Genomic DNA, 19,156 nt, shown 5'->3' with positions numbered 1-19,156 from the left:
AAAAAAGTCTGATACAATCCATAATTTCTTAACTCATAGTTCATAAATTCCAAGAGTCACTCCTCGAAGAATACAGTCGACGCGTTTCGGCCTTAACAAATCCGGCCTCCTCAGGACAATAAAGACAGTGCCTGTATATACAACATACAAAAATTACCAAAACCATTCTGGTTCATACCAACTATATACACACCCAGGCGGTGAAGTACCACACCTATTCACCAAAGAAACACCCAAGGTGCACAAAACCAAATGAGTAGCAAGTGAAAGATAAACATAAAAATCTAAATAAAAGTGCTTCCCAGCGCAAGAGCCTTAGCTACTAACAAGGTGGTCGCAAACAAATTGCATCTAGTCCCAGAGAAAGAAACCCAACCGAGTTATAAAAACACTTAAAAGCTGTAGAAGATATAGATAAGAGTACAAAAATGTGGAAAGAAACAGATATGCAACCATATATGTAAAAGGAATAGATATGAGGGGCATAGCCAGAGGGACTGACCTGGATAACGAAGGAAACAGGATAAATCATTAGATATCACGAACCAGCTAATTTATCTGGAAAAACCAGGGAAATTGGAAGAATACACGCACCGGTTATTAATACAAAAAGCATAAACGCGAGCGCTACAGCAAACCAAATACAAATCGTAGCGCGTACCTTTAGTTAAGCAACATTGCCGAGCCGGGCGTTTTCTGAAATAGCAGCTGTTTAGTAAACACGTGCACACGGAGTGCACGTTTAAATAAAGGACCACAACCCCGGGAGAGGCTCTCTGGCTATGCGAAAACAAAGTAAACATCAAGGAGGTGACTACACAGTGTCGGACTTCGACATAGATGTGTAGGAGCCATCTTGAACTATGCACGTGTACAAATAAAGTGACAGACTATTTCAGAGCCATCTGGTGTGTAGTCACCTCCTTGATGTTTACTTTGTTTTCGCATAGCCAGAGAGCCTCTCCCGGGGTTGTGGTCCTTTATTTAAACGTGCACTCCGTGTGCACGTGTTTACTAAACAGCTGCTATTTCAGAAAACGCCCGGCTCGGCAATGTTGCTTAACTAAAGGTACGCGCTACGATTTGTATTTGGTTTGCTGTAGCGCTCGCGTTTATGCTTTTTGTATTAATAACCGGTGCGTGTATTCTTCCAATTTCCCTGGTTTTTCCAGATAAATTAGCTGGTTCGTGATATCTAATGATTTATCCTGTTTCCTTCGTTATCCAGGTCAGTCCCTCTGGCTATGCCCCTCATATCTATTCCTTTTACATATATGGTTGCATATCTGTTTCTTTCCACATTTTTGTACTCTTATCTATATCTTCTACAGCTTTTAAGTGTTTTTATAACTCGGTTGGGTTTCTTTCTCTGGGACTAGATGCAATTTGTTTGCGACCACCTTGTTAGTAGCTAAGGCTCTTGCGCTGGGAAGCACTTTTATTTAGATTTTTATGGTTATCTTTCACTTGCTACTCATTTGGTTTTGTGCACCTTGGGTGTTTCTTTGGTGAATAGGTGTGGTACTTTACCGCCTGGGTGTGTATATAGTTGGTATGAACCAGAATGGTTTTGGTAGTTTTTGTATGTTGTATATACAGGCACTGTCTTTATTGTCCTGAGGAGGCCGGATTTGTTAAGGCCGAAACGTGTCGACTGTATTCTTCGGGGAGTGACTCTTGGAATTTATGAACTATGAGTTAAGAAATTATGGATTGTATCTGACTTTTTTCTCGGTGATTGCTCTTTCCCACTGAGGCAAGATATGCTCCATGGATAACCGTCATCTCCTCCTTTTGTGACTGCTGGTCATTGAATGGCTTTGCAGATCATATTTATTTTCTTACTGTGCTTTAATGGAATTTTTGTTTGATGATTTTTGTGATGTATAATATGTATATATTGTATATTTCTACTAGTTGTATATAAGATTTCCCTGGGTGCACAGGTGCCTGTGGACACTATAGTTTAATTGCTTAATTGGTAAATAAAATAAATTATTTTCTAGTGAATAATTGAGTTTTTCACAGTGATAGTTAAGTCTATATCCATCCATTCTGGATACCTCTTTGTTTACATTATAAACAGAGAAGTTGAGCAGACGTCGGCTGATGGGTTGCAAGTACCAAGAGGCCTCTTTTCAGTGGTGGCTGGTAATTTAAAGATAGAGGGGGGCAGGGGAGAGGGTAGCTTACATCTGCACACACGCACCTCACTCACACCCATTCATTCATACATGCACTCACACACCCATTCACAACACCCACTAACAAATAAACATACATTCATACACGCACATATGCACTAAACAACTAAAAATAAAATAAAAAAAACGTACCTCAGCAGCTCTGACGGGGAGGCCTTGGAGATCCCAGGAGTGTTGAGACTTCTGCCTTCCCTCATTGGATGCCTTCAGGTCAGCCATTGAGGGAAGGAAGCAGTCCCAACTCGTCACAGAGTGGGTTGGGGTCAGTAGGACTGCTGACCTCAGACCACTCTGTGATGAGGTGTTACTGATTGACAATCGCCCATGGGCGCTTCAGAGCTTAAAACTAAAGTGCTCAGGTCTGAAGCAATTGGTGATGTTCTCCCTCATCATTAGGGAGAGGGGCTCGAAGCACCTTTGCTAGGTTGAAGAGGTCGGGCTCACAGGGCAGTGACTTCTTCAGCCCAGCAAAGTTCAGCTCAGGCAGCCAGGAGTCTGCGCATTTAGCGCATGTCCAGCTCCTGGCTGCCTGACCTAAACCAAAAGAGTATCTGTCAGGCTGACTTTTGTTTAGCCTAACAGATGCTCTTCAGGTCAGGAAAAAGATAGGGGGTGTGGCCCCTCAGCCCATACAGACGGGCCGCTGCTGCCTCTTCGACTAGTTGAATGTGAACTGGCTAAATCTATTTGCCAGTGTTGAACAGTGTCAACAATTTTGCACTTTGGAGTTTCCTCCAAGGCATTTGCTCAGAGACGCATTCTGGCTGGAATGGAACAGAAGACTGTTGTACACGTTTCAATTGATGCCTCTCCTGCCTTGAATTTGAGGAAGATCAGGACAGGACAGGACAGGCACAAGTCATTTTAATCGGGCCTGACTGGGCTAGTTGGGTGTGGTACTCAACGCACCTGAGTATTTGCCCCTTGATCAAGCTACAACTTCAGAGGGACCCCGTGACTCAGTATAGGAAAGTACCATCTTGCTTGGCATGTTACCCCCATTTTTTACTTGTGTGTATGTTTGTTTTTGCCTGTTAGCCAGGACCCAAGTGCTCATAAGTTGTGCCCTGTATGTGTTCCCTGTGTGGTGCCCAACTGTATCACTGAGGCTCTGCTAACCAGAACCTCAGTGTTTATGCTCTCTCTGCTTTTAAAATTGTCACTGCAGGCTAGTGACTAATTTTACCAATTCTGATTGGCACATTAGAACACCCTTATAATCCCCTAGTATATGCTACCTAGGTACCCAGGGTATTGGGGTTCCAGGAGATCCCTATGAGCTGCAGCATTTCTTTTGCCACCCATAGGGAGCTCAGACAATTCTTACACAGGACTGCCACTGCAGCCTGATTGAAATAACGTCCACGTTATTTCACAGCCATTTTACACTGCACTTAAGTAACTTATAAGTCTAACTTAAATGTCTAACCCTCACTTAGTGAAGGTTAGGTGCAAAGTTACTAAGTGTGAGGGCACCCTGGCACTAGCAAAGGTGCCCCCACATTGTTCAGGGCAATTTCCCCAGACTTTGTGAGTGCGGGGACACCATTACACGAGTGAACTACACATAGGTCAATACCTATGTGTAGCTTCACAATGGTAACTCCGAACATGGCCATGTAACATGTCTAGGATCACGGAATTGTCCCCCAATACCATTCTGGTATTGGGGGGACAATCCCATGCATGCCCGGGGCTCCAGCATGGACCCCGGGTGCTGTCAAACGAGCTCTCCGGGTTTTCTCTGCAGCTGCTGCTGCTGCCAACCCTCAGACAGGTTTCTGCCCTCCTGGGGTCTGGGCAGCCCAGTCCCAGGCAGGTAGAACAAAGGATTTCCTCTGAGAGAGGGTGTTACACCCTCTCCCTCTGGAAATAGGTGTTAAGGGCTGGGGGGGAGTAGCCTCCCCCAGCCTCTGGAAATGCCTTGAAGGGCACAGATGGTGCCCTCCTTGCATAAGCCAGTCTACACAGGTTCAGGGATCCCCCCAGCCCTGCTCTGGCACAAAACAGGACAAAGGAAAGGGGAGGGACCACTCCCCTGACCAGCACCTCCCCAGGGGTGGTGCCCAGAGCTCCTCCAGTGTGTCCCAGACCTCTCCCATCTTGAATGCAGAGGTGTGAGGGCACAATGTAGACCTCTGAGTGGCCAGTGCCAGCAGGTGACATCAGAGACACCTCCTGATAGGTGCTTACCTCTCTTTGTAGCCAATCCTCCTCTGAGGGCTATCTGGACATCTTCTGACCAAGGGAGAAGTTCCTGGCACCTTCCGTTGTTGCAGAGTCTTCGGCTTCTTCCACCCAGAGGTAGCCTTTTTGCACCTTCATCTGGGGTTTAGTAGGCTCCTGCCCCCCTCACCCCTGGACACTTGCGTGACTCTTGGATTTGGTCTCTTTCCTTTGCAGGTCCTCAGGTCCATTAATCCATCTTCAGTGCTTTGCAGTCAGTTGTTGTCTTTGCAGAATCCCCTATCTCGACCTTACTGTCTTTCTCGGGTAGTAGGTTAACTTTTCTCCTACTTTTCAGGGTCTTGGGGTCGGGTATCTTGGACACCCTTAATGTTTTCTTACACTCCCAGCGACCCTCTACACACTACACTAGGCCTGGGGTCCATTCGTGGTTCGCATTACACTTTTGGAGTATATGGTTTGTGTTGCCCCTAGGCCTATTGTCTCCTGTTGCATTCTATTGTGTTCTACAGTGTTTGCACTACTTTTCTAACTGTTTACTTACCTGATTTTGGTTTGTGTGTATATTTTGTGTATTTTACTTACCTCCTAAGGGAGTATATCCTCTGAGATACTTTTGGCATATTGTCACTAAAATAAAGTATTTTTAGTAACTCTGAGTATTGTGTTTCTTATGATATAGTGCTATATGTTATAAGTGGTATAGTAGGAGCTTTGCATGTCTCCTAGTTCAGCCTAAGCTGCTCTGCTATAGCTACCTTTATCAGCCTAAGCTGCTAGAACACTACTAATCTACTAAAAAGGGATAACTGGACCTGGCACAAGGTGTAAGTACCATCAGGTACCCACTATAAGCCAGGCCAGCCTCTTACACTCAGCATTAGGGCAAAGTCCTGCATCTAAGTCTCCACAACCCACAACCCCCACCTCCATGTATGGAAATTGAGCAGCAGCAGTTGAATGCTTTTGATTTGTGGAGTATGGTGGTCGATGTCATCCTTGCAGCTAGATGCCCTAGCAGTGAAGCGCCCTTCCACAAAGTCTATCTGCTTGATGTACGGCCCGGAACACTGATCCCTTTACAAGACAGACTTCAGATGTTCTTTTTTTGTTCTTTCATTACCCCACAAGATCTTACAATGGGCGTGTTGAACGGTTATCTGCCCTTTGGGCATTTCTTTTTCTATCTGAACAACTGTCATTGTATAAGTCTCAGTTTCATAAAAGGTTTGACTAACATGTTCCCTTCAAGCCCTTTGTTATGCCACAGTGGGACTTGAGTTGGTTGTAATGTTCACATGTTAATAATCTGTTACTCTGCCACCGTTTTTGTGTTCTGACACACCCTTCAAAAAAGGAGGAGAAACTTCATCAACTTGACCTAAAATGTCTCTGAGCATTTACATTGACTGCACAAAAGACCGTCATGTGGATGATCAGTTCTTTGTGGGTTTCTCTGAGGCAAAGAATGGGAAGGCTGTGCAAAAGAGGACCTTGTCAAGATAAATAGTCCTTTGTTTCAAACTTTGCTATGCACTGGCCAAGAAACAACACCCTATGGGCCTGTATGGCCAGTCCACAAGGACCAAGGCCACCACAATGGCTTTAGTGCAATAGATACCTGTTTTGGACATCAACCAGGCTGCAATGTGGGCTTTAGTGCATAGGTTTGCAAAGCACTACTGCTTTGACAGTCAGGTCCGTTGGGAAGGTCAGTTCGCCTGCTAGGTTCTGCAGGATTGTTTTGGTCTGAGTACAGTTCCAAGACCCTCCATCTTGTGCGGTACTGCTATGGTATCTATTCTTAAGGTTAGGAATCTTCAATTAAAAGTATAAATCAGAATAAATTACCGTTGGTAATGCTGTTTTTAGTGGATGCACTTACCGCAGATTCCTCATTGCCCTCCCACATTCTGATTCTGTGTACTGGCCTCTTTAATATATAAAACACATCCCAAGTTAGAATCCAGCAAACTGTCCCAACCAGTTATTTAACACTCCACATCTCGCAGCGTGGAAGGACAAAGTTGATTAAACTAAAGTCAGCGCAAAGGAGTGGTGCTTATATGCAGCTCTGCTCTGTCACTTCAAGGGCAACACAGAGTCCTGGCAGAGCTGCTCAGCGACACATACTGGCTTGCAGGAGAACTTCTGCAAAAATCTCCAGATCCAGTCTGGGGCCTAGGATATTCTTAAAATGAGGAATCTGTGGTTAGAGTATCCACCAGAAAGAGCGTTACTGAAGGTTCGGAACGTGTTCATTTTGTTAAAATGGTCTGTGTAGGTCACCTAATGTTCACAAATCCTCCTTTCCAGTTACCACATTAACAAACACTGTCCCACACACTTCTCCACAGTGTTTGTTCCCAGTGCTAGTGTTGGGACATTCTGCTGTGCTGTTTCAGTTCTCCTCAGATATTCTGTTTTACATCCCAGATTGATTAACCTGCATCAGTCCCTTGCTGAGCGAAAAAGCAGAAGCTTACTCCATCACGCAGGACAAACATCTAAAATGTACGACAACCCTTCCACCATACTTCGTTGGTCCTTTCAGCAGCTGATCATGGCTGCGAGGCCCATGGAAGACAGGCTAGTGGTGCAGCATTGACGCTTTGGGACCTTATGCAAGTGATGTAAATTTGCCCCCTATATCCCAGGTCTCCCTCAGTCTTTCAGTTCACTGCCTGGACAGTGAAATACATCCATACCTTTGGTGCATCTAACACGCCAAGGTACCTGGTGCCATGGCATCTGCTCCATTATTGATAGCTACACCTCTTTGAGAGGCCCATCCTTGGGGCTTTGCTGAACTGGACCATGGCTATGAGGCCTAGGAGCAGGCATCATATAAGGTTTTGTGAGGCCAGCAGCCAAAACCTTTTTCTGAGCTGGTTTCTGAGACAAGGTGCAGCTCGTAATTAAGAAGATTTACTCTGGGGAAAGAAATGGCAGTGTTTGGCACCAACTATGGATGGTGCAGTGTTAGTGTCTCAAGGCGGAGCAGGTCAGGCCATCTGTTTATCATTTTAAAATAGTTGTAACAGCATAGTGGGTCCCCAAAATGTGCATAGCCTGGGGTCAAGAGCCACAGCTGCCCTCCCCTTGTAACATCCTTGCCCATGGGAGAGGGCCAGTGGTGCAGCATTGGTGCCGTTGTCCCTTGCTAGACAATAAAACACAGCCATATTTCAGATTTATTGGACACTTAGCACACCTAAGCCTAAGTGCAACAGCACTGATAGCAATGCCCCTGACGGGCACTGTCCCTTAGGCCTCACAATCATGGTCCCAAGGCTGGATTGGTTGTTTTTCTGGGAGGCTGGAAGGGTTGGGTCGGGGTCGCTTTTGTTAATGGGGCAGTTTTGTAGTACTGCAGCAGTGTTAAAAGTGCTACAGAGTTCCTTGTATATCCAACAGTTTTCAGGCAACAATAAAGTGGCTAGATAACGCCGGTGATTAATGTGCCTGCTAGAGGGAGATCAGAGTTTTGTCTAGGTGCAGTTTTGACTCACCTTAGGTAGTGCAGATAGTTAATATGCCTGCTGCAAAGAACGTGTACTATGCAGATCACAGAACAGTATTTTATGTGCAGTGTTCAGTAGGATACTGTTTTTGTCACGGAGATCCTTTTATTACTGTGCAGTTCATAAGTTACAATGAAGATCTAGCACAGTCAGCTATGAACTGTCATCAAAGAGCTGCATGCAAACTCCATGGTACAGACTATAAAGTTATTTTTTCCCGGTCTTTCATTATGCAAATTTTTCTAAAAAGGGGTTGTTTGGGTAGAAATACATTGTTATTAGTAAAGTTAACCCTAACCACTGTATTACATTCTGAATCCTGAGTTTATGCTTCCCCAGACCAAGCAGTCTTAGAAAATGCCTACCAGTATGGATGACATGTGAATCCTACACCTTGTAGTCTCCTTATGTAACATTTTCTATACACTGATTTACACATTTATGATTCATTGTGTCTCTATGTGTGTGATGTAAAGTGCCCCAACACCCTATGTTGGTAAGAGAGGCGCTATAAAATAAATGAAATACATGTGAGAGAGGGGCTATGGAGAGATGAGGGGCACTGTTAGAGGGTGATGTTGAGGAAATCATTGAAGATCCCCAATAAAGATTGTTGTATCCTGGTGCACTCTAAGGTTATAATTTACTGTGCTTTAAAAACTAATATAACCGAATATATACTGAAAAATGTGTTGTAGAATGCAACCTTTTTGCCATTTCTCCCCAAATTTTCTTGGGGGTGGGGGGGGGACATCAAACCCTTTGTAGAGGTCAATTGCGCAAGCTTTGCTCCTTATGGGGGCTGGTCTGACAAAATTTGCCTTGGCTGCTTTGGGTTCCAAGTCCGTCAGACTGGTCCTGCATGCTCCACTGCTTGCAGGACCAGGGAATGAGGCCAGGCCAGAGCTCTGGATCATGCCCTGAGACCTATGGAAAAAGTAGTGTTTACCTTGGAAATCCTACTATGCCCTGCTACAGTATGGTGCAAGAGACAGATGGCAGTCTGGGTGCACAACAGCAATGTAGAGAGAGAGGCCAGGGTAGAGGTCACTTGGCAGTGGAGGTTTCTCAATGGATGCAGGGGGAGCGTTCCCCCGTGCCCTCTGAGAGCCATGCTAGATGTGAAGAATAAAATGGCAATGAAATGATTTCATTGTCATTTTATTTTTCACAAGGCGCCCCACAGCCATCAGCCTGCTTGGAGCAATGAGGGGTGTGTCTTCTACTGAATGGAGAACTACAGCAGTGCTGGCCAGATAATGCAAAGTGCGCATGTCAGTTTGGCCGGCACACTTGCGCCGGCCAAACTAACATGCTCACTTAAAATGTCTCCACCCGGCTGCCTTGGATAGCTGAGTGGAGACCAAGCACAGGCCCAAAGGGCCTGAAGAGCGTCTGGCCATCCCGCTTCCTCCAATCCTGGCGCTGCTTTCATGCTGGTTAACAGCATGATAGCAGCACCAGTAATGCTTAGGAAAGTTTCTACTTCCACTTGTGCCGGTCGGAGCCACAGATTGCGAAGGACACAGAGGACCAAGTAAATACATTTATTTAATTTTTACTATTAATATAATGCAAAGATACTGTCTGATTGCTTGATGACTCTCTTTTGAGTGATAGATGAGAGATTTGTTATCAGTGAAAAACAGGAATATTCATCAACAAAGTCACCACTAGGTGATGTCCGTTGTCAAGAGGACCGAAAAAGTCAACTGAAACTTTTCCCATACATGCTCTGGCAACTCTGATATGCTTAAGGGCTGTTGAGTGGTTTTCGATGATAGGCAGGGGCATAGATGACAGGCCTTCAACTCTCTTTCAACTCTTTCATCGAGATGAGGAAACCAAACTCAGGTTGACATTTTGACTTCGGCAGTCTTTACCGAAGGCCGCCATGTAAGCGGGTGCCGAAAGACCGCCAATATTACTAGTCACCAACACAACCCCACCTAAGAAATACCACAAATCCGACACCATTGGCCTGATCAACGGCATGAAAGAGGTGTCTCCACCACCAGCACCGCCACGCTGACAACATCCCACCCTCCAAATCACAAATCAGCACTGCGGTCTTAGCACAGTGGCAATCCATTGGCGGTCCAAATTGTTGTGGGAAAAAAATAGTACCTACACCAGAACACTGCACCACATTGGACAATACCAATACCCCACACCTGATACACATACACACACCACACACACCTGACCAGGGCACTACAAAACACCCCCCCCCCACACACATACCCAGAATCCTATGCACCCAGAAAGTCTGACATAGCGAGACAAGAGCACACTTACAGAAGGCACTGCAACTAGATATCATAGGTACCATAACACTGAACACGCAACATACAATAAGAGCAACAGAACATGCACATCACCACTGCACACAAACACCACACACATCCTATCACTCAAACTCACAGCAAACCCAGCATCCCTGCACATCACACACTCCACCACCCACAACACAACCACCATGGCACCACAAATAAACCCACAATTCACAGACGAGGGGCTGAGGGTCATGGAGCCGCAACTGTTTGGAGCACAGGTCTAGCAGACATGAATAGCTTGGAAAACAGACTTATGGCAGAGGATCGTCATCAGGGTGAACGCAGTGGGAAACCATCTACGCACAAGGGACAACATTAGGAAGAGATGGAACGACCTACGGGGGAAGGTTTGGGCCATGGCATCACAACACCAAATCGCCATCATGAAGACTGGTGGTGGGCCCCTACTGTCTCCCCCAGAATTATCATTGTGGGAGGAGAAGGTCTTGGCCATCCTACACCCAGAGGGGCTGACGGGAATACCAAGTAGACTGGACACTGGTAAGTCAACTACACTCTTCGGACAATATGTACCCCTGCACAGAATGTACCCCCACCACCCTGTCATCCCACCCCAACATGCACAAAATCACCATGGACCCAATACCCACCCTTGCATGCCACAGCTCCCTATTAACACCATTCCCTCACAGGCCCACCTAGTGCATGGATTCCCCACACTGCAAATACTACAACTACCACAATGCAACACTCCCTACCCTTGCATGACTTCTAAATCCGCTTCACATCTGCGCACCTGCACGTAAAACCATGTCACCCTGCTTCATTAACAAGAAATTGGAATGCACATCAGTACATGGCAATGACAGTAGCAAGACCAATACCAACTATTGATCAAAATAGGACCATTGCAACATTCAACTGATGCAAACACAAGCAGTAGTCTAGTAACTGTCTATGCCATTACTGCTCTGCAAATCCAGACAATGATGGCATACAACCATGTGTACCACTTGTACAATACCATCATGTAACACAATACCTCTAATTCCACAGTTCTCCCAAGTACTGCCACACAGCAGAGGATGCCAATTACAGAAAGCCCAGCCCTGCAAGCAGGTCCAATAGAGGAGGAATCCCCTGGATGTCTGGATAGGGATGACGTACCTGGCCCGTCAGGCGTGAGTGGTCAGTCCACCACCACAGGCCTCACCCTGCCCACAACTGAATCCCCCTCCCCTGTGGCATCCAGTGCATAGCAGAGCCCAGCTTCCCAAAACTGTGTCCCAAGGTCACATCAAACATCAGCGTGCCCCACAGTACAGGGGCATGAGTCAACATTGCAATCCCAAGACAATGACGGTCCTGGTGTCAGTAGGAGGGGGGCACAGGCACAGGGGGCAAGGGCCAGTGGGAGGGCCATTGTGGGTTAAAAGGACAAGGCAGCAACAGGACACAACTGGCCAGGAGGTCGTCTCCAGAGTCCTGGGAGCCTACCATCAATTCCAGGACAAGGTGGGCCAGATACTCACCACCGTGCAGAAGAGCCAAAGGCTGCAGGGGAATACCAATAGTAGGCCATGCAGCAGTGGCAGGTATTCAATGCCACCATGGTCTCCATGTTAGGGGAGTTGAAAGAACTCAACACCATCCCGTGTACGTCCTCCACCCAACAGCAGGCCCCATCCAGTAGTCACACCACACCTCTGCCCTCTACATCAGCATCTGCTACTGGAATGGAGGCCCAGCAGAAGGACACACAGGCCACCAGCAAGCCTGCCGCCGAGGGACACCCCTGTAAAAGAGGTCTGTGATGTGAAACACTCAATAAACACCGATTAGCACAAGTTATGGTGCATGTGTCTTCAATGTTTAAAGTGGCATTCCTGTTTACAAGCAACAAATTCACATATCTGGACTACAAGAATATCAACGTGACAGATGCAGTAGGAATCTCCAGCAGGTGTGTAAGTACATCGATATTGTAGTAACATTCAGTGGCAAGGGTGCTAACAGGCATATCAGTAATCAGTTTGCAAACAGACATGTGACCTGACGAGGGAAAATAACATGGATTAAGGCTCAATGTTGTAAGGCATGTAGTCCATATCCATACATCAACAGGATGATTGCCCCAGCAGCTATGATACCACATATCTATGGGCCTGCATTATCACTCACACACGTGTAGTAATGTAAAGATTTCTCACAGTGACATCCTCTACCGATCACATCCTTGCGTAGTCAGCAACAGGTAGTTGCCACATAGCAGCTGACAATGCAGCACTATAGGCCTACACAACAGGACAACACTGATAAGTGTCCCTTACATTTACCCAAACAGTCAGACTGAGGATCAAAATACTTGGGTACAACCATAAGGATGTTTAGTCATGGCACCAGCATTTCACACGTCATTGGCAGCAATGCATTTCCACTACCCCTCATGGTAAGTCATCTAACCTTCAGGGTCGGAAACCAAGATGGAAGGCAGTAGTATCCACACACACCTTGATGCATGCAAAATCTGAGTACAGACTAGCTTTTCTAATACATAGTCCAAGTGCACATAACATCCAAATCACACATACCTGTTAATCATCAAAAGTAGTGACGAATCGGGTCAGTCCTGTTGTCATGTGCCTCATCCTCATCTGCCTCCTCCTCAGTATCGGAGTCACCCACCTCAACCACTGCTGCTGCATCAATGTCCCCCTCTTCCAACAGATTATGGAGCATGCAGCATGCAACAAAGATCTTGCAGACTTTCCCTGGTCGGTATTGTAGGGTACCACTGGACACATGGAGGCAACAAAATATAGCATTCAACAGGCCGAAAGTCTTCTCAATCACCGCCTTATCTGGCCATGTACCTCATTGTACCTGTTCTCCCATCCTGTAGTTGGATGTCTAACAGGTGTCAGGAGCCAGGGCAGGTTGGGGTACCCGGAGTCACCTGTATAGAAAAGGAGATATGACAATAGGTAACAATGCTAGGCATAGTACAGACTGTGTAGGGAGGGATATCAAACGTCTGACATGGACAGAAGTACACATACCTGATAGACAGGCCCTTTCTCCCTGTAGCAGTAACATCAATACAGGGACACTGCTGTTCCTCAGGACGTAGGAATCATGTACCGAACCAGGGAATTTCGCTGTTACATGTGTTATGTACTCATATGCAAGACACACCACTTGTACATTGAGCAAATATGTACTCTTCCAGTTTCTGTAGCGCTGTTCATTGACCCTCGGAGGTACCAAGCCGAAGTGAGTCCCATCAGTGGCCCCTATAACACGTGGGACATTTGAAATATTGTAGAAGGGTTCCTTAACAGTGTTCAATTCAGCACGTTGCGGGATCCTTATGTACCTTTTCACGTCCTTGAGTAGGGCATCCAGCATATCCTATAACACCTTACTGAACTTGGGCTGTGACATCCCTGCAGCCAGTCCCACAGTCAACTGAAATGAGCCACCGGCCAGAAAATGCAGGACTGTTGGAGGGATGGCATGGGGATTTCTCAAAGCCGGCAGGAGGTCTGGCTCCATGTGGGCAACCAGTTCCCTGATGGACACACGGTTCAGTCGATAGGTCATGATGATGGTTTCAAGATCTTCTAGGGGCCGGTAAACTGGTGCTTTTCTTGTCACTCCATTTTGGCGCTATCTAGACAGGGAGACAAACAACAATCTGGACACATCTCACAATGTTGTGACCCATTTATGACATACGACAATCAGGAAGTATTTGTCATGTAAGTTGTCTGTCATGTTGTGGAAAGACACATTACTCCACACTCTATTCCTACCCAGACAATGCCTCATAATGCCATACCTGCGACAAGGGACGTGTACAGGACATGTAGTGATGTACTAACAATTTCCCATGTGTTCCACTATATGGATTGTCAATACAAACGTGTAGTGACAAGTGTGGTGATGTCACCTGACACCCAATACCTATGTGATTATTGAAAAAATGTAACCTACATTAAGCATTTTGTGATGATATGCAGGTAAAGACGCAGTGTGAACTCGATAGTCATGTAACATTCTAAAATGGCAGCCGCCTTTCCTGCATGCAGATTACAGATGGAAGTGACCTCATTCTGCCGGCGTCAGTCGTCATGGCAGGAGGCGGTCGGAACTGCCATGCAACTCCTCATTGGTTAACATTGACGTCTATGAGAAACTGGGACCAATGACGATCACCGCCAGTACTGACTGTCATGACCGCTGCGGTCGCAACCGCCATTTTGTATGGCCAAAGCTCACCTGACTCCTGGCATTCGGGCAAGGAAGACCTCCTCTTCGTGTGCTACTGTTTCCTGAATCTTGGAGCCACAATGGCACACACTGCAGGGGATAGGGCCCCAGCCTTCACAGCTGAGGAGCTAGAAAAACTGGTGGAATGGGTCCCACCCCTGTATGAGCGGTTGTATGGGGCTCCAGGGCAACAGGTCAGTACAACGTTCTTTGCCTCCCATTTCGGGTAGTGTTTGACGGTGAATGTGTGTGCACATTGACATGTGACAACTCAATTGGGGTATTACATGCACATGATGTGTGTGGTGTTTGGTGTATTGGCAATGTGCATGGGCCGTGTATGTTGTGTGTCGCCAAAGGTTGCAGCTGTATAGGTATCATTTACATCATGTCCTCCATTTTCTCAATGTTTCCCATGCAGATTAGCGCCCACCAGAAAAAAGGGTTGTGGAGAGCCATCGCCAAGGAAGCGCGGACCCTGAGGGTCCATAGCCGTAGGAGCACCCACTGTAGAAAGCAGTGGGAGGACCTGATACGTGGGCCCAGAAGACTGCAGAGGCCCAGGTGGGGATGGCCTCCCAACATGGAAGGGGTGCCCATCGGACCCTGACCCCCTAATGGCCTGCATACTGGCAGTGGCCTACAGAGAGTTGGATGGGCGCTTAAGGACAGCACAGCAGCCACAAGGGGGTAAATGTAGTTAGGTGACTTCTGCATGGTTGTCTACTGTGTACCTCACTGGACTTATGAGGTCAGATGGAATTCCAGGAGTGCACAGTCCTGGTTGTCACACCAATCATGTTGTAGTGTAATATGTTAGCTATGTAAAGCCATGCAGGAACTGAAGTGGTGCTACTGTACCACACATTATACTGTACATATGAGTTACACAAATGTTCAGGCATTTTACTGGCTTCATATTCCATCTCTGCGTATACTGTAGTAGTCCAAAGTGATATTGTTGGCACTGTATTTGGGTAATGACAAGTATGTCTAGTTTACATTGCAACTGATATCATTGCAATATCAATGGACATCTGTACAGATTGTAATCCACACATGCCTGTCATTTAGTTTGTGTGTACAGTACCTCTGAGGTCAGATTTGTTTCATCCTGTTTCATCCTGTCATGACTGACACGTAGTTGGATATGTTCATGGATTAAATTGTTAGATTAGTCAGTTAGTCAGTTGACCTGCATGTAGGAGTTTTCATTCAGGTGTCTAGGCTGCAGGGATGATGTAATAGGTGATAAGTTTGGATATCGCTTGCAGTACTCTATTGTTCATGACTGCATTATGAGCTCTTCTTTTCCTGACAGGGGCAAATGTGTGTATTGTTTGTATGTGAAGTGGATGTGTAGGTATTTACCATTTTTCCCTTTCTTTTGCTCCTACTCTCCATCTCTGTCCACCTCTGTCTATGTGTGCATTAGCATCATCTAGCGAAGGAGGAAGGGCATCAGCGAGTGGGAATGCTGCAGCCCATGGGACCAGGAGGCTGACATCAGCGAAGCTGAGGGGACCAGTGGGACGCAGTGCGAGTGGAGCACCACAGGGGAGACTGGACCTACCACGACATCTGATTCAGATTCCTCCCCTGGTGGTGGCTCCCTGGCGGTGGCGGACCCATCTGGGACTACCCCGGCACCATCCTTGTCCACCACCCCCCTTACCAGCACCACCCTCCGTGTAGCTCCCCACCCAGTTGCCCATGTCTGCTCACCCAGGAGGGTGGGCGTCTCCTTCGCAGCAGGCACCTCTGCCTCTGCCCCAGTCCGCCCTTCTTCCCTCAGTGAGGAGGCTATTGACCTCCTGAGGTCTATCTCTGTGGGGCAGACAACCACTGTGAATGCCATCCAGGGACTGGCATCCAGATGCAGCAGTCAAATGCCTACCTGGAAGGCATTCATGGTGCCTTGGCTGGCCTACAGAGATCGTTCCAGGCTCTGGCCTCCTCGTTGATGGCAGCCAGTGTCCCTTCATCTTCCATCCCCCTCCAGCTACCTGTTCCCAATCTACAACCCCTCTCCCTTCACCCATGGGCACACCTACAGACCATCATGCACCCACTATAACAGACAAGGTGCGCAAAGCCAAACACAAGCACAACAAACAAACCCACAGGCATGCACACACACAAAACACATCTGCACTGCCTCCCTTACAGTCACATCACCACTCACACCTGCCAGCACTGCATCATCACACACTGATCCTGCCAGCATTCCTGTCATACCCTCAATCACCACAGCAGACTCACAGACACCCACCACACACACCACATTCGCACTCACCAAGACCACCTTCAATCAATCTATCAATCAGGAATTTGTTAAGCGCACTACTCACCCGTGAGGGTCTCAAGGCGTTGAAGGGGGGGGAGGGAAGGGAGGGAGGTGCTGCTACTGCTCGAACAGCCAGGTCGAGAAGTTTCCTGAAGGTAAGGAGGTTCTTTAGTCTGGCACAGGTGGGTGGGAAGAGTGTTCCACGGTTTGGCAGCGAGGTGCGAGAATGATCTACCACAGGTTGTAGTTCTGCGGACGCGTGGAACGGTTGAGAGGGCGAGGTCGGCGGAGCGGAGATGCTGGGTTGGGGTGTAGAAGGAGAGCAGTCTGTGAGGTATTCTGGTCCAGTGCTGTTCAAACTCCTCACCCATGCTCACAAAGCACTGAAGATGATTCTCTTGTTGACTGGGAGCCAGTGCAGGTTTCTCAGGTAGTCTGCGATGTGGCAGTGGATTTCCAGGATGAGGTGTGCAGAGGCGTTCTGGATGCGTTGCAGCCTCTTCTGGAGTTTGGCTGTGGTTCCTGCATAGAGGGCATTGCCATAGTCCAGTTTGCTGCTTATGAGGGCTTGGGTAACTGTTCTTCTGGTTTCGGTGGGTATCCATTGATAGATCTTTCAGAGCATGCAGAGGATGTTGAAGCAGGAGGAGGAGATGGGGTTGACTTGATGGGTCATGGATAATGAGGAGTCCAAGGTGAATCCTAGGTTGCGTGCGTGGTCGGTGGGAGTTGGAGCGGCTCTGAGAATGGCAGGACACCAGGAGGGGGTAGAGTCGAAGATGAGCAATTCCGTCATGTCGGAATTGAGTTTGAGGCCGCTGCTCTTCATCCATTCGGCAATGGCCTTCATTCCTTCGTGGAGGTAGGTCTTGGCGGAGTCCTTGGTGAGGGAGAGGATCAGCTGGGTGTCAGCATATGAGATGATGTTGAGGTTGTGGGATCGGGCGATCTTAGCGAGCGGGCCATGTAGATGTTGAAGAGGGTCGGGCTGAGGGACGAACCCTGGGGTACGCCGCAGATGATTTCAGTGGCCTCCGAGAAGGATGGGGGGGGGGAGGCGTACTCTCTGGGTTCTGGCGGTGAGATAGGAGGTGACCCAGTCCAGGGCTCTATCGTGGATTCCTACATTGCTGAGGCGTGAGCGTAGGGTGTGGTGTTGAACGCCGCCAAGAGGTCCAGGAGGATTAGGGCCACGGTTTCACCGTTGTCCAGTATGGTTCTGATGTTGTCAGTGGCGGCGATGAGGGCGGTTTTGGTACTGTGGTTGCTGCGGAATCCAGATTGGGAAGGATCCAGGGTGCAGTTCTCCTCGAGGAAGCGGGCTAGTTGTCTGTTGATAGCGTTCTCAATGACTTTTGACTGGAAGGGGAGCAGGGAGATAGGCCCGAAGTTCTTGAGGTCTTTTGGGTCCGCCTTGTTTTTTTTTAGAAGGGCATTGACCTCTGCATGTTTCCTGCTCTCCGGTAAGATGGTGGGCTCGAAGGAGCTGTTGATGATCTTCCGTAGTTGGGGTGCGATGACGAAGCTTGCTTTGCTGAGGACGTGGTGAGGGCATGGGTCAGATGGAGAGCCGGAGTGGATGGTGTTCATGATTGTGATTATGTTGTTGTTGTTGACAGGGGTCCAGGAGAGCAGGCGGTTGGTCGGAGGTGTATCTGTGGTGTTGGTGGTTGCCAGGGAAATCTGGGTGCTGAAGCTGTTCTGGATGTCTGCAATCTTGCGGTGGAAGTAGGAGGCTAGGGAGTCGCAGAGGTCTTGGGATGGCGGGGTTTCATCAGCGTTGGAGCTGGGGTTGGAGAGTTCCTTCACGACATTGAAGAGCTCCTTGTAGCTGCTACATGCAGCACATCCACCTCAGTTGCACACACCACCCCAACATTCACTCACATGTCTTCCATTCCCGCTCCCTGCATCTCTACCCCCTCCTCCCAAGATAGACACACCCACCCACTCACCCATCTAACATACACCCACCAAACATATGCACTCATTGCACACACCAGCAGCCATGTACATCACACCAACATGTCACACAAGCACTCCCTCTACCGCCAGTCCCATCCCTCATTCATGTGACCGCCCCGTGTACCTAAAAAAGTATTCCTTGCCACCCTTGACCTTTTCCCTAGTCCTGTCCCGCCCTGTGTTGCCCCTAAATGTCACGTCACTCTGCCCCTCCCAATCCCTTCCACCTCCCATTCCTCTGGTGCCCCCTCTGGTGTTTCCCCTGCTCCTCCACCCAGCAAAACGTCTACCCCTCCCAGAGCCAAAGTCCCCCCTCCCAAGCCCAAACAGAGACACCCCCTTCCACACACAAGCCATCCCCACTAGCCCCCAAGCCCCTGAGGTAACGGCCTGCACCATTGAAGCCCCTATGACATGGAG

The sequence above is a fragment of the Pleurodeles waltl genome, chromosome 9, assembly GCF_031143425.1.
Source record: "Pleurodeles waltl isolate 20211129_DDA chromosome 9, aPleWal1.hap1.20221129, whole genome shotgun sequence".
Classification (NCBI taxonomy): Eukaryota; Metazoa; Chordata; class Amphibia; order Caudata; family Salamandridae; genus Pleurodeles; species Pleurodeles waltl.
This window is presented reverse-complemented; position numbering follows the sequence as displayed.